The 15,678-nt window shown below is 36.6% G+C and overlaps 1 pseudogene; it reads left to right on the top strand.

The window, feature by feature from the left end:
• The first annotated feature begins 2,493 nt into the window (after positions 1-2,493).
• Positions 2,494-15,391, top strand: LOC140843334 (tyrosine-protein kinase Fer pseudogene; annotated as a pseudogene).
• Positions 15,392-15,678: the final 287 nt, after the last annotated feature.

Raw genomic sequence — 15,678 nt, 5'->3', positions numbered from 1 at the left:
AAACAAAAAGCAATTACTGTAACATTAACATTTATCTTCTCAGGTTGCCACACTTCCTTTAGTTACTACTTCCAACATCGCGCCTATTGTCATTCTTAATTATCATGTTAATTTGTCTATAAATACAACAAAATCGGTACAAAGTAGCATAAATCAGCATATTTTAAGCAGTTCCTCTTTTTTTTTTCCAGACCCAATAAAATTTCTTTGGCCCTGACAGTATCTCTAGAAATGTTAGTTCAATTAAGAAAATTAAACATTTAGACAATGCCTCTGATAAGCAGTAAGATAGAAAATTAAGCAGCTATAATATTATAAGCTTCATGCTATTAAGAGGCAGGCTTAGAGATCAGTATCCGTAAAAATGGGGAAAAAAAATGAAAAGCTGGGCACAGCTTTTAAACTTATGACATCTTATGTTACTTGTATCATGGAAACCAAACAATGGTCACATGAGTTTTCTGATCTTTACAAACATGCTTATAAAAAGTAAGGCTATCTGTAAGAGAATGAAACTGGATTATTGTCTAACCTCATACACAAAAGTAAACTCAAAATGGATCAAAGACCTGAATGTAAGTCATGAAACCATAGAACTCCTAGAAGAAAACAGAGGCCAAAATCTTTTGAATATAAACATGAACAACTTTTTCCTGAACACATCTCCTTGGGCAAGGGAAACAAAATCAAAAATGAACAATTGAACTTCTTCAAAGGAGAAATTCAGATGGCCAACAGGCACATGAAAAGATGCTCCACATCACTAATTGTCAGGGAAATGCAACTTCAAACCACAATGAGATATCACCTCACACCAGTTAAGATGGCCAACATCAAAAAGACTAGGAACAACCAATGATGGTGAGGATGCAGAGAAAGGGGAACCCTTCTTCACAGCTGGTGGGAATGTAAACTAGTTCAACCATTGTGGAAAGCAATAGGGAGGTTCCTTGAAAGACTAAAAATAGAAATACTACTTGTTGGTCCCCTTCCTGCCTCTGACATGCAGATAAGAGAGGAGATGCAATGAGATATCGAAGATCTGAAAGGGCCAGCCAGGGGACTCAAGGCATAACAGCTCAAGAGCAATGCCGAAAAGGCACTTATATTTATTGAGTAAATGAACTTACAATGAACTCAAACATCATTCTCTGGCCTTGAGTCTAGCCCAAGGACGCGATGCTTCTCAAGGATACCAAAACTGTGTGAAGGTGGCTCTGAGCCATGAGAACTGCTTTGGTTCTCATCACTCAGTCCTTGATTATACATCAACAGAGTGTGTAGGAAAACCAATCAAGTCATGTGTCCTTATACATTTGATTTCTGCATTCACTGAATTATGTATTAACCACATCAATCCCACATATCCACTTTTTCTTTTAAGTAATACATAGACATTGGAGTATATTAAGTAGACAATTTCTAATGGAAGGTTTTTTTTTTTGACAGTGTAGTTTTCTATGTTCTACAGTATAAAATAAAAGTCTATGTTTTGAATTTACGTAAAAGAGAGTAAAGATAGAAAATAAATGTAGTGCAATTAGAAGGTAGGTGCAGGTGAGCAGGTCTATACCTGCTCAAACGCAAGACTGCGTTTTGATCTGAGCCAGGCAAGGGCAACAAAACATCCACGGGCACAGATTTCTCTCAAAACGGGGTAGTGAGGTTCTAAGCCTCACTGTTGGCCCCCAATTTCTCACCTGGTGGCCTCCCTGCAACTGTGCCTGTCTTAGGTTGTTCTTCCCTTGAGGTATCTTACCTGTCTCTGGCTAACCAGCCATCTTCCGGGGCCATACACGGAGATGTAAAGTTGGTGAGAGAGAAGCAATATTCTTTGAAAAGGTTAGTTTTCCACTTCTTTACAGATTTATACCCCATGGCTTATGTCTAGCACTTGCTTTAAAGGATTATGAGGCACAGCGATTTTAAGTATAAGACATGAATTCTAGAAAAGAGCTGTATTTTGAAAGGAAGAAAAAAAGCTATAGAAGTAGCAGATAGAAGATAATATGAGAAGATTGATTATTTCTTTGACATGATTTTTTGTAGAGTAACGTAAGCATGTATAGGTTTAACAAAGTACTAACTTGCATACACACAGTAACAGAACAGGAATACAGATACAAAACGAAAGCAGACTTACAACTACCAGCCATGTCTAATGAAACCAAGAAAACTAGTTAGATAACTCAGGCATTTGTGAGAATTTATTGATGATATGATGGATATCATCTAATTGATTTTGAATAATTTGAGAAAAATCAGACAAATTGAAACAACACATTCTTGGAAACTGTTCACATCTCATATGTTCTTTTAACAATAGATAGTCTATAGTAGCACGATTCTGAAGTACTGCAACTTGTACTTCTCCTAGTTCTTGGTTGAGTTCAGATAATATAGAAGCAGTCAGATTTGTTGTTTTACTGTATGCACAGGCAGCTTGGATATCTTTCTGCATTCCTATGACAAGTCCAGGAACCAGCAGGAGGAATGCAGCTGCAACTGCAGCAGCGGCAGGATCTGAAAGTTTCAAGTTGTCATCACAATCAGATGGCAGAGCTCGGAGAAGTCTCTTGCACTTATATCCAGGACGGTCTATTAGAGCAGGAAGAATGTGTCTCACACCACAAACACCTCGATAGTGTGAAGAAAGGCCTTGATAAGTTTTGTCATTACACAAAAAATACCCAACCATTTGGAAGTCTATATCCAGAAGACCATTTTACACTGATTGTAGAATTACAGTAAGAGGGTACATGAGTAGAATTAAGACATACACAGTCAGTAATTATAGTAGTGCTAACAGGTAAATTTAATTGGGCATCAGGAGTAAGCATCTTACGGGGAAGAGTGATATTTTCTGTGACATAAAACATTCAGTAATAAAGTTTAGCACTATTCTTTTTGACAGTGCTTTCCAGGTAAGTAAATATCAGGTAAATAAGCCAAATTAATCAAATATTTTCTTTGATGAGAAGAAATTCCTCTGACATGTTCCAGGGACCCTCTGGAAAATATCAGAGTTAACTAGAGGTAAAGAACTTTTTTAAATTTGGTGTTGGGAAGCTGTCAAAAGTTTTTAAGACATTGCCTAAATAGAATTACAGTTATTAAATACCACTTGTTATTTAACCAGAATGATAATAAGAAGGCTTAAAAGCAAATACAGGTTACACAGTTGTTAACACTTAGCTTACAGTCCTTTTAATATTAAGATTTCATTTCTTAAGTACTCAGACAATTCATTGAGATTTTAAGCATAAGAAACTGTTTTAATAAACAATCAGAAAACTTTTTACAATCTTTTAACATTAAAGGTAGAGTAATAAACTTTTGTTCTTTTAACAAACAAAAGTTCTAGTTTTGCTGTGTACTTGATATCAAGATTTATTTGCCTCAATTTCACATAGCATGACTATATCAATTTTTTACAAACCTTTTACAACTTTCTTCTTACATTTAGGGCTTTCTTTTTTGAACAAACAGCTGTACTTTTGAACAGTTATCTTCTTCTTCAACACAATGCATTTCTATTCTTTATACCTTCTCTTATTAAAACATACATTCTTTAGCATACAGAAATGTTTTCCTTATTATTTAAATAGTTTTCATTAGAACTTAAAACTATTTGGTACTTTAACCATCAGTGAACACTGAAAAATAGACCATTGTAAACTGTTACGCCAGCATTCTTCAGATTGATACATTTATAAACATATTTTATAATTTTTGGAAATGTGACTTATAGCATGATTTCTCATTAAGCATAAAATACGTCTATATAACTTAGCAAGCTTTAAGAATTTTGCTTACCACAAAAATTCTCAGGCTGTTTTCAGATATATACACTGTTATACATTAATACAGTACTATTATTAAGATGTTCATTTTCTACGCTGTTTACTTATTTTTAGCAACCATGCAGACTACTTATAAAACTTTCACTAAACATTAGACAAAGTCAAGCTTTTCTTTAAGTGTCTTCTTGAAATATTTAACAGGTAATATCAACTTAAATGACTTTAAACCTTGGCAGCTGATAACTATAAGGACATGTCCTTTTCAGTTAAACTTAAATTAGCATTAATGCTTAATATTTTTATTAGGTTTTCTGGAAGTTTTAGAATGCCCAATTTTCACAAGCGCTTGTTTTTAAACCAATTTTTATTAGTACTATCTGGAGGTAGAAAACATTCTTATTTACACACTTAGACACACAAACATACAGACTGAGATGTAATGACTACAGTTAGCAACACTTTTCATATAAAAGTATATACACAGACAGACTGACACAAAGATTTGAGTTACTAATATTCAATTGACTTCTTTCTTTTTACTTTCTTGATTAAAAGTACTTCAGTGTTCAAGAATACCCTCTAAGGGCGAGCAGTTTACATAACTGGGTTAAGGTTTAGATGGCCCCCGACTAAAAGGGCTGATGAAGGCTCTGAACTGATAGGGACTGTGTGTGTCCAGGGGGCTGGAAATGAAATACAAGTACAATTCTAGCAGAAGTTATTTAAAGCTAGGCTGTATTGTAAAAGATAAATTTCTTTTATCTCAGGGAGTCTAGTTTAAGACTTCTCAATTTTCAAAGATAATGATGAACTTAATAAGTAGAATAGATTTTCACTAAAAGAATTTAGAAAACTAGTCTTATATTGTAGTAGTTCATGGGACTTTTGACTATTTTCTTTCCTTGTGGCAAAATATATTTAGCTGCATAACATTATATTGGATACTTCTTTCAGGGGCCAAGCCTCTCTAATCAGAGTGTTTGTATTGAGGCCAGGTTAGTGTGCAGAAGATAAGACACTTCTTTTTTAGAGTTTAGGGATCGAATTGCTCCCAGTTAGTTTTCCTAGTTTTTTCTGCCCAAGCTTTAGTCATTCCTTGAGAGGCCCCTGCCTGTCTGATAAGTGCAGGGACTGTGTGACTTTTCACCGCTTGAGTCTTGATCTGAGTCACAGGCTTGTATAGCTTCCCTGGGGCTGCAGACAAGGAAATGCTTAGCTCTAGGATGACTGCCTCTAAGGAAAGGAATTAATAGAATAGAGCTATTTACATGTTGGTCTGAGGGTTCAGCTTGATTACAGGCTCTATTTACATTACACAGGAGAAAGTGGCGCAGGCCTAAGAGGACTGCTTTGAATGGGGAGCAAGGTAAATTAATAAGAGTAAAGGTTTGTGTAAGTCAATTTTTAATAATTGAGCTTTTTGAATGTGTTGTGCTACCTCCTTGAGTTCTTCAGCTTTTAAGGTTAAGTCTCTAGGACTATTAAGATCTGAGGGTCTTTGCAAAGTATTGAAGAGATGTTGCAGTTTATAAGTAGGAATATTTAATAACAGTTGGATCCAATTGATATCTCTTAATAATCTTTGAAAACGATTTAAAGTTTTAAGATGAGATGTCCTTATCTGAATTTTCTGAGGGATTATTGAATTTTCTTGAATTCTATTCCCCAAGTAATTCATTGGGTATTATATTTGTATTTTATCAGGAGCTATTTATAAGCCCCATTGTTTTAATTCAACTTCGGTCTCATTGAGAATAGTAGTAAGAGATAGATGTTTATGTACAGTTATGAGAATATCATCCATATTATGAATATATAAGCTGAGGGCCATTTCCTACAGATAGGCTGAAGAGTCCTATGCACATAATTTTGGCAAATTGTGGGGTTCTTTAGCATTCCTTGAGGAAGCCCTTTCCATTGAATTCTTTCTGAAAGGGCCTCCCTATGTGTTATGGCCAAAGGAATTGCAAAAAAAAAACAACAAAACAATCTTTAAGATCAATTATAACCATGTTCCAGTCTTTTGGAATCATAGTCAGAGAAGGGAGGCCTTGTTGTAAAGGTTCCATAGGTTTCAGAATTGCATTAATGTGTCTTAAGTCATGTAAGAGTCTACAATTTCCTGACTTCATTTTTATAACAAATACAGGGGAATTCCATGGGCTTGTGGGAATTTCTAATCTATCTAGCTGAAGCTGTTCTTAAACTGATGTGTGTAAGGATGCCAGTTTTTCTTTATTAAAGAACTATTGATCCACCCAAAGAGGCACAGGGATCATGTTTCCCTGTCTGTTAACCTTTTAAAAAATTTCTCATAACATTAGCCCAGTCTGAAGGTTCCCTGTGGTGGCAACCAATAACAATGTTTCTTAATATATTTATAAAGCTGAGCAAAATCTCTTAGAAGTTTTCACTCCTGATGTTTTTGGGAGGGCACAGAGCAATTTTAAATGATCCTCTGGTTTAGTTGTTTTGGTTTCAGTTTGGCCCATTATAGTGTCCCTGACGTCTCAATCCTATCCCTATGCGCGATTTCCCGGGAGTCTTATCAGATCCACGGTCTTCAGAGCATGCTTGCTCTGCTTTTCAAGGGTCGCCCGAGTGGAGCTTCCCCACTCTGGGTTTCAAATGTCGCCGTTCTGAGTTTCAACAGTGTCTGTTCTGAGTTTCGACGGTCCCTGTTCTGAGTTTCAACCGTCCCTGTTTGGGCACCACTTGTTGGTCCCCTTCCAGCCTCTGACCCACAGATAAGGGAGGAGACGCGATGAGATATCAAAGACCTGAAAGGACCAGCCAGGGGACTCAAGGTGTAACAGCTCAAGAGCAATGCCGAAAAGGCACTCCTCATATTTATTGAGTAAATAAACTTACAATGAACTCAAACATCATTCTCCGGCCTTGAGTCTAACCCAAGGATATGACGCTTCTCAAGGATACCAAAACTGTGTGAAGGTGGCTCCGAGCCATAAGAACTGCTTTGGTTCTCATCACTCAGTCCTTGATTATACATCAACAGAGCATGCAGGAAAAACAATCAAGTCATGTGTCCTTATACATTTGATTTCTGCATTACTTGAATTATGTATTAACCCCATCAATCCCACACCATTTGACCCAGGAATTCCACTCCTAGGAATTTACCCAAAGAAAACAAGTTCTCAGATTCCAAAAGACATCTGCACCCCTGTTTACACTACTTCCAATAGCCAAGATATGGAAGCAACCTAAGTGTCCATCAGTAGATGAATGGATAAAGAAGAGGTGGAACATATACACAATGGAATATTATTCAGCCAGAAGAAGAGAACAAATCCTACCATTTGCAACAAGATGCATGGAGCTAGAGGGTATTATGCTCAGTGAAATAAGCCAGGTGGAGAAAGACATGTACCCAATGATTTCCCTCATTTGTGGAGTATAACAACAAAGCAAATCTGAAGGAACAAAACAGCAGCAGACTCACAAACTCCAAGAAGGGACTGGCGGTTACCAAAGAGGGGTGGGGAGGGTGGGCAGGGAAGGAGAAGGGGATTGAGGGTTATTATGATTGGCACACATGGTGTGGGAGAATCGTGGGAAAGACAGTGTAGCACAAAGAAGGCAAATAGTGACACTGTGGCATCTTACTACACTGATGGACAGTGACTGCATTGGGGTGTGGGGTGTGTGGGGGGGGTAAATGTAGTAACCACATTGTTTTTCATGTGAAACCTTCATAAGAGTGTATATCAACGATACCTTAAAATAAATAAGTAAGTAAGGCTATCATAAACCACAGATTAGGAACTTTGTCCCAAATATGCAAAAATTTTCCTGACCGAACCAAATCATCAGAGACCTGGACCACTTTATTTTGGTGTCATTATTCCTTACTAGGAGTTGAAGTGCTGGCTATTGGCTGACATTCAGGACCATTACATCCGTTTATCATTTACTGAATAGACAGGGCAGACACCAATTACAATAGTTGGGATGAGGATTTAATAATGTATGTATAACTGTCAAATCACTATGTTGTACACTTGGGACCAACATAATATTGCCTGTCAACTACACTTCAATAAAAATACAATTAAATATATACATACATACATTTAAAAAAAGGGCTGCTTTATGAGAATACAAAATTGTTTCAGGCCTCACTGCCAGAAAATGTTCACTATGACTGGCTTTTTATTTGACACTCTAATTCCTGTAACTATATTACCTTCTCTGTGTGGCCTGCCAAATTTCTCAGAACTGATTCACAGCCAATGTGTATGTGACATTTTGGGGGTATTAAACTCATCTGGGGTATTAATTCCACACAGAAATCAGATTTTTTCATTTACTTCTTAAATACCATAGCTTATGTTTTTTAATAGATCCTTTTTGGAACATGGCAGGGTACAAATAAAACAATTACACAATTATTGGAAAAAAATAAGGCTACTACAATTTTCACCCATACTTGGCTAAGGTGCTTCCTTGAAATACAAAATGGTCTTACACCATGGCCCAGTGACTTTACAACAATAAATTTCAAATCACTTGTAGATCATTCAATAAGGCAAGATGTGGTAATGTTTGCCCTTACCATTTAAGACTGGGTAGATAGATGCACAACTGTCTTCCTTCTCACAAGCCTCCAAGAAAGGTTCATAGTTTATATAAAGATTTGAGAGCTCTTTGGAACAAAATCCAGAAAAACTTGACATGTTAGATCTTCTTGAGAATTGGGTGCAAGTTATAGACCCAGGAAACTGCACACACCACAAACTTGCATTCAGTTTCTAGTGGTCCATAGATATCTTCCACATCCACTTATGAGCTTGATGAACTCCTTTCTAGAAAACGGCCATCTTAGACACAAGCCACTAGAGCTCAGAGCCTGTCCTGAGAGAAAAATCCTGCATATTACGTGATTTTCATGTAAAAGGTTCAAAGATGGGTAAGGGATTAGGGATAGCTCCTACTCATATTACTTAGTAATAAAATTCTCATACTGTGATTAACTGCCTCAAAATACCCTGCTTTTGCACAGTGACTCCACATGATCACTCTGTATTGTACAGCAGTAAGCCCTGCCTCATCCAACTTCCTTACTCACAGGACCTCCCTCCCCCTAATATTAAATAGTCGGTGTTTGCCTCCAGTGACTAGAACATAAGTTCCATGAGGGCAGAACTTTGTTTTGCTCAAGGCACTTTGTTTAAGAGGCACTCAGATGTTTTTTTTTTTTTTTGAGAGGGCATCTCTCATATTTATTGATCAAATGGTTGTTAACAACAATAAAATTCAGTATAGGGGGGTCAATGCTCAATGTACAATCATTAATCCATCTCAAGCCTAATTCTCGTCAGTCTCCAATCTTCTGAAGCATAACGAACAAGTTCTTACATGGTGAACGAATTCTTACAGAGTGAATAAATTCTTACATGGTGAACAGTACAAGGGCATTCATCACAGAAACTTTCGGTTTTGATCATGCAATATGACCTATAAACCATCAGGTCAAATATGAATATTCATTTGATTTTTGTACTTGATTTATATGTTGATCCCACATTTCTCCTATTATTATTATTATTATTTTTATTTTTAATAAAATGCTGAAGTGGTAGGTAGATGCAAGATAAAGGTAGAAAACATAGTTTAGTGCTGTAAGAAGGCAAATGTAGATGATCAGATGATCAGGTGTGTGCCTATGGACTAAGTATTAATCAGATGTTTTTTTGAATAAATATTCTACAGGATTCTCTACAGCAGGTTTTTGTAAATAGTTTTACTGAACTCAGTCATGCTCATTCACTTACATATCACTTATGACAGCTTTCACACAATAATGGCAGAGCTGAAGACTTGCACAGGGCCCACATAGCCTGCAAAGCCTCAAATATTTACTGTATCTGGCCCTTTACAGAAAAAGATGACTGACCCCCCAGTAGCATTCATTTGGTCCTTATTTCTCAAGCTAGATTGGAAGCACCCCAGGTACAGAAGTTAGGTCCTAATAGTCCTTAGTGCCTAGAATAGAGTAGATGCTTAAACATAGCTCAGTATACAAATACAGATTTCTGACATAAAATAAAAATTATTCTTGTACAGTTAAATATAGTTAGTGTTTTCCATCCTCAATGCATTTCTAGCATGGGCACGAGCAAAGAATACCTATGTTCAATGTTTTGGGGGACAGAGAAGAGATACTGATACTAAGTAGTAGTGAGCTTTCTAGTTCAAACTCACAATCATGTTATCTTTATAATGTGAATCCAACACAACTGGAAAGCTCCTCCTTGTTATGTTTCGGGAAAGTGATTTTGAGATGAACCACAGTTATTTTCTCAATGTCAATATCACTCTGACGATGTATCATTTCTTTTTATGCTGGCGCATCATGGGTGCTCAGCGGTCACCAAGTGGATCGCTCTCTCAGAAGCATTGTGCTCATTAAGTTTTGCAAATTACTATTACCTGAAAAAGGGCATCAAGATTTTTATCCCTTTCCCAATTCTAATATATGCTCATTATTTCCCAATCCTTTAAATTACGGACTTTATTTTCATTCTCTTATAAAGTTTAATTTACATAAGTGTCATTGGTTTTACGAAACTGAAGAGTAAGTGGCCAATTCCAGGCATGATTTCAGCGTGAGTGCAGAGGTGAACAAATAGAGACTTTTTCATATTAGGTATGTCATTTGAAAACATCGTAGCCCATGGACTAAGAAAGAAATGGGAAGAAAGGGCTAGGAACCTTACTGAATTATCTCTGCTAAGTTATTGTGAATAAGAAACAATATACACAATGATATACAATCACTTGAGAAAACTGTTGTTTATTTAGAAAAAAGGTTACACTGGTAGAATTCAGTTGATAAAAAAATTTTCTTTTAAAAATGTCACTGTGAAACTTTCCCAGATCAAAGTTCAGCAATACAAAGCTTCTCTAGCTGTAGAATTAAACACAATTAACTTTTGATCCCCCCTCCCACCAATTTGTCTAACATAATTACAAGAAAAAATGGCCAAAGACAAGTGAGTTCTGGTACCTCCTTTTTTTCCAACAGGTTTTAATGTTGTACACATACTATATAAAATGATTCCTAAGCATTGCGTAAGACTGCTCTCACTTTGTTTTTAGTGACCAATATTAACAACAGGCCAAATAACAAATTTAAACTGTGTTTTAAAATCAGGTAAATTCAAAATGGTTCGATATTGTTCATTTTCAGTTTTAAACAATGGAAAGGAAGCATTTAGACTAAAACAAACAAAAACCCCAACTAAACCCAGGAAATGCTTAGTTAACCTAAAGTGAAATTCTGTACACATGTAACCTTATTTGCTTTTTGGGAACTGTATGCAGCACATTGTGCTAAAAGTATAGAATAGTTAACACTTTCAGTCATTTACTGGAAATAAACATGTAGAAACTAAGCAAAAAGTTAAAAACTTTAATGCACAACTCAACTTCCAAGTTTTCAGCACGGAGCAATAAAGCAGATAACTGAATGATTTAAGTAGATGCAAATGGACCGTCATTCATAATTCTTGGCAATCTACTCAGGAAAATTAATTTCTTGACGCAGCTGAACAATTCCATTCCAATCTCATCTGAAAGAAATAAGGTGATTATATTGACAGACGAAAAAGGAAAGGAGGAGAAAGGCAAGGAAGAAGGGAGGGAGAGAGGAAGGGAAGGGGGGAGATAGACGGGGAAAAGGGAAAGCAGGAGGGAAGGAGAGGAGGGGAGAGGAAGAAAGGAAGATTGATTTAAGAAAGAAATCGGTGAGTTCTGTCAGTAACAAAGGCTTGAATAAAGTCTCTCAATAAGGATGAAAAATATCTGTGTATTTTTGATCATCTACTCTTAGAAACCATTAAAGACAGGGCACACTATGACGACTTCTAAAAAAACCAGTGAATATTTTGGCTATAAGAGGGAGGGATCAGAAGAGAAAAAGGAGGGAAAAATGAAATAGAAGTAAAACATTCCACAGGGGCAAGCAAAAGCTTGTCAAAAGTAAACAAAACACACAGCAATGAAAAGGAATTAATTTTACACGATCAACAAAAAAATGACATTTCATTTTTCACAAGGACACAATTTTAAGACATTAAGATGCAGTGTCTGCTAGATTATAAATATTGCTTTAAAAATATATTCACTTAATTATACTTATTTCCTTTTATGTATTGACATTTTTCAAATACAGCATATTGAAATAAGTTCAAAACATGATCATTACATGTGGCAAATAGTTTCATATCTGCCTAACGTTCTCAAATTTTAAACTAATGCTTAATGCTTTAAACTTTATTGACAAAATACTACATTCAAATATTTTGTAAAACCAGAGCTAGAAGGGCCTTAGAAATCATATGCATATGATGATAAATAATTTACATAGTTTCTATACAGCATTCTGTTTATACCAAGTATAATCTTGACATTACCAATTGTAATTGTAGATACACTAAAGGTGAACGTACAATTTTAATACCTAAAGTCCATGGTTCATGTCCATCATTTATGACAGATAAAAATGTGGTACACATTCATACAGTGGAGCATCATTCAGTTATAAAAAGAAATGAGGTTCTGATACATGCTGCAACATGGATGAATCCTGGAAACATGATGCTAAATAACAGAAGCCACACACAAAAGGCCACATATTTCATTATTTCATTTTTATGAAATATCTGAAACAGGCAAAGTCATGAGGACAGAAAGTATATTGTTTGTTCCAGGGGCTGGGGCAAGGGGAGAATTGGGGTCTCTTTTTGGGGTGATGGAAATGCTCTAGAATTACTGGTGATTGTTACAACATAGTGAATATACTAAAAACCACTTTTAAATGGCAATTTATATGTTATGTAAATTTTATCTCAAATTTTTAAAATTATCTCCCAAAAAGTCAATGTTCTAATAAAGAGTATTGTGATATCAGTAGATATATAGGGCCATAAGTAGAATAAAAATCGATTTTCAATCATCAAGACGTCACAATAGAATTACATCAATGATAGTTTTGATGACATATTTAAGGGCATATCAAAGGATAAAACTGTTGTTGCTGTTAAGATACATGAAGGTGGTTTTTCCCAGGAACTGAAATTAAAATTTTAACATGATTCCAAAATCCTCAAGCAATATAATCATCCCAATATTGTCAAGCTTATAGGAGTTCACACACAAATACCACCTATCTACAACATTAAAGAATTGGTTCCAGGAGGTGATATCCTGTCCTTTCTGAGAAAGGATAACTAAAACAGTGAAATTTTCACTAGAGGCTGCTTCTGGACGGTGAATCTTGAGTAAAAATTGTATACACAGGGACCTTGCTGCAAGAAACTGCCTGGAGGTGAAAACAATATTTTGAAAATCAGTGGCTTTGGAATGTCTTGTCAAGAGGATGGTGGTGTGCATTCATCTTTTGACTAAAAGCAGACTCCGATTAAATGGACAGCACCAGAAGCTCTTAGTTAGGGGAGAGAACGTTCTGAGAGTGAGGCATGGAGCTTTGGCATCCTCCTCTGGGAGACCTTCAGCTTAGGGGTCTGTCCCTGCCCTGGAATGACAAATCAGCAAGCACAAGAGCAAGTGGGAAGAAGATATGGGAGGTCACCCTCTCAGCAGTGTCCAGAGCATATTTATAAAATAATGCTGAAGTGTTGGGATAACAAACTTGAAAAGTGCACTCAAAGGCAGTGAACTTCAGAAAGAACTGCCATTAAGAAGAAAGTCACACAGTGATTGAACAGTGCCAAACTCAGCCTTCAGGACTCTGTCCTCCAGCAGAGTAGTATTTTCTTCTCATTAACAATGAATTTATACCACATTGCCTGGAACATTCTTCCAAGGTTTTTTTTAAATTAACTATTTTTTTAAAAATATGCGCTACTTTAACCATTGTAAATAAGAAAAAGGCTCTAAATGCAAGAGATCACAGAGACCTCTCTTTTTCACACCTAGGCCTGTTGATGTTTCTCAAAGGGTTTCAGTTCAGAGCTGGGTGTCCTCCATCCAAGACACTTCTATTCTACCAGGGCTATAAACTGCCTTGGAAATACCATGTTTGCAGGACACATTCCAAAAAAGCAGGCTTTCCACTCTGCGAAGACAATATTATATCTGTAAACATCACTTTCTACTGGGAATTCTCTGGGCATCCTTGGGCTTCCCCCACCCCCTGCCCTATTTTTTGGCCAGACATAGGCCCTATTTATTATACTAGTAAAGTCATTTCCCTATATTCCACCATGCCCTCCTCCTTTGTCAGGGCATCAGGAAACTATTGCACGAAATGCCCTCAAAAAGCACCTTCTCAGAGTTGAGACAGCTGATTTCAAATGATGTTATAGAGTGCTGACATCAAGAAGCAAGTTTGAAAAGTTACGGTGTTCTGGAGAAAAGAGCAGCTAGACTGGTGATCAACACCGAGAAGAAAAGCAAATATAAAACCAGCCTTCTTATCAGAGGTATACCTCATAAACACACACATATACTTTCTAATTTGATGATCGCATTCACCAACAAGGTCCTAAGAAATGTTTCAATAGTTCTGATTCCTCATAAAAGAGCCCTCTTGATGGCAACAGAATTTTTTTTAGAGAAGCCATAAACTACAAGCCCACCAAATTCATTATTTTTGGTTCAGTGTCTTCACCTCAAAGGAAGTATCCCCGAATTTAGTTCCCTTCATTTGTACGAGTGTCGGAAGCTGTCAGGGTTTCATGATCCTACTTCTCACACATACACACACACCACCCCTAGTAGAAAGACATATATGGGTGAAGGTGACAATTAAAAAAATGAAGAAAGAAGTTATAGGAAAAAGACAGGGACAACCCTCCTAATTCCTCATTATTCCTTCATTTACCTATATACCACTATCTAGAAATTCTTATCATGGCAAACACAGTCCCTGAGATGTTCCATGTAGATAACATATAAGACAGTTAAAACGAACTGAATCTTAGCATATTCCGGATAAATGCATGTGTAGGGATAGTGCCACTTGGAGGTAAATGTGGCAGGGGAGCCTTTAAAATGCTCACGCCCATGTCTAGATAAAAAACAGCACAGCACACCGTAGCAAATATTTGGTCTACCTTAAGTGGAAGAACAGAAACAGAAAAATCCTCGTTCTCTCCAACTATTTGGTGTCCATGAATACCAGTGCACAGAACTCACACCAAGTACTTTAAAGAGTATAAAGGATGATAATGAAGGGAAAAACAGTTTCTATCATTTCCATCTCCTAATGAAACTTTCACACACATTTAATGATTACTACACACAGAACCAAATGCAAGCATAATAAACCTACTCTCAAAAAATATGTTGCAGCACAGAAAGCAATTTATCCTCATACAGTATACTATCAAATGCTGTAAATAAATTGAATCTTCTTTTGAGGGCAAAAACAAAACAAAAAAAGCCAGTGCTATTTCTCATCAATCCCCAAGAGATGTACGTGTCTCTTTTAAAGTTAACAGAGTATCCGAAACACAGCAAGTAATAAAGAAAAATACTTGACTGTTTGATTGGAAGGAAGTGATGATGTAACTGCCTTCAACAAGATCACAGTCTAAGGAGAGGGTCATATGACACAGTTGTATATACACAGGAATCAGTGGCTAGGACTCTGTAGGCAAGCAGACACACACACACACACACACACACACACACACACACACACACACACACACACACACACACACGTAAGCAATGGGGAACTACTGACAAAGAAACTTAACTGAACACTCCCTACTCCAATACATATTACCAGCATCTAGGGCTATGCCTTGAAATGGCAAAACGTTCCTAAAATAAGCCATCTTCGAGCATTTAGTAGGGCAGTTTCCAAGTACGGACTGAAGAA

The sequence above is a fragment of the Manis javanica genome, chromosome 1 (assembly GCF_040802235.1).
Source record: "Manis javanica isolate MJ-LG chromosome 1, MJ_LKY, whole genome shotgun sequence".
In the NCBI taxonomy this organism is placed as follows: domain Eukaryota; kingdom Metazoa; phylum Chordata; class Mammalia; order Pholidota; family Manidae; genus Manis; species Manis javanica.
This window is presented reverse-complemented; position numbering and strand designations above follow the sequence as displayed.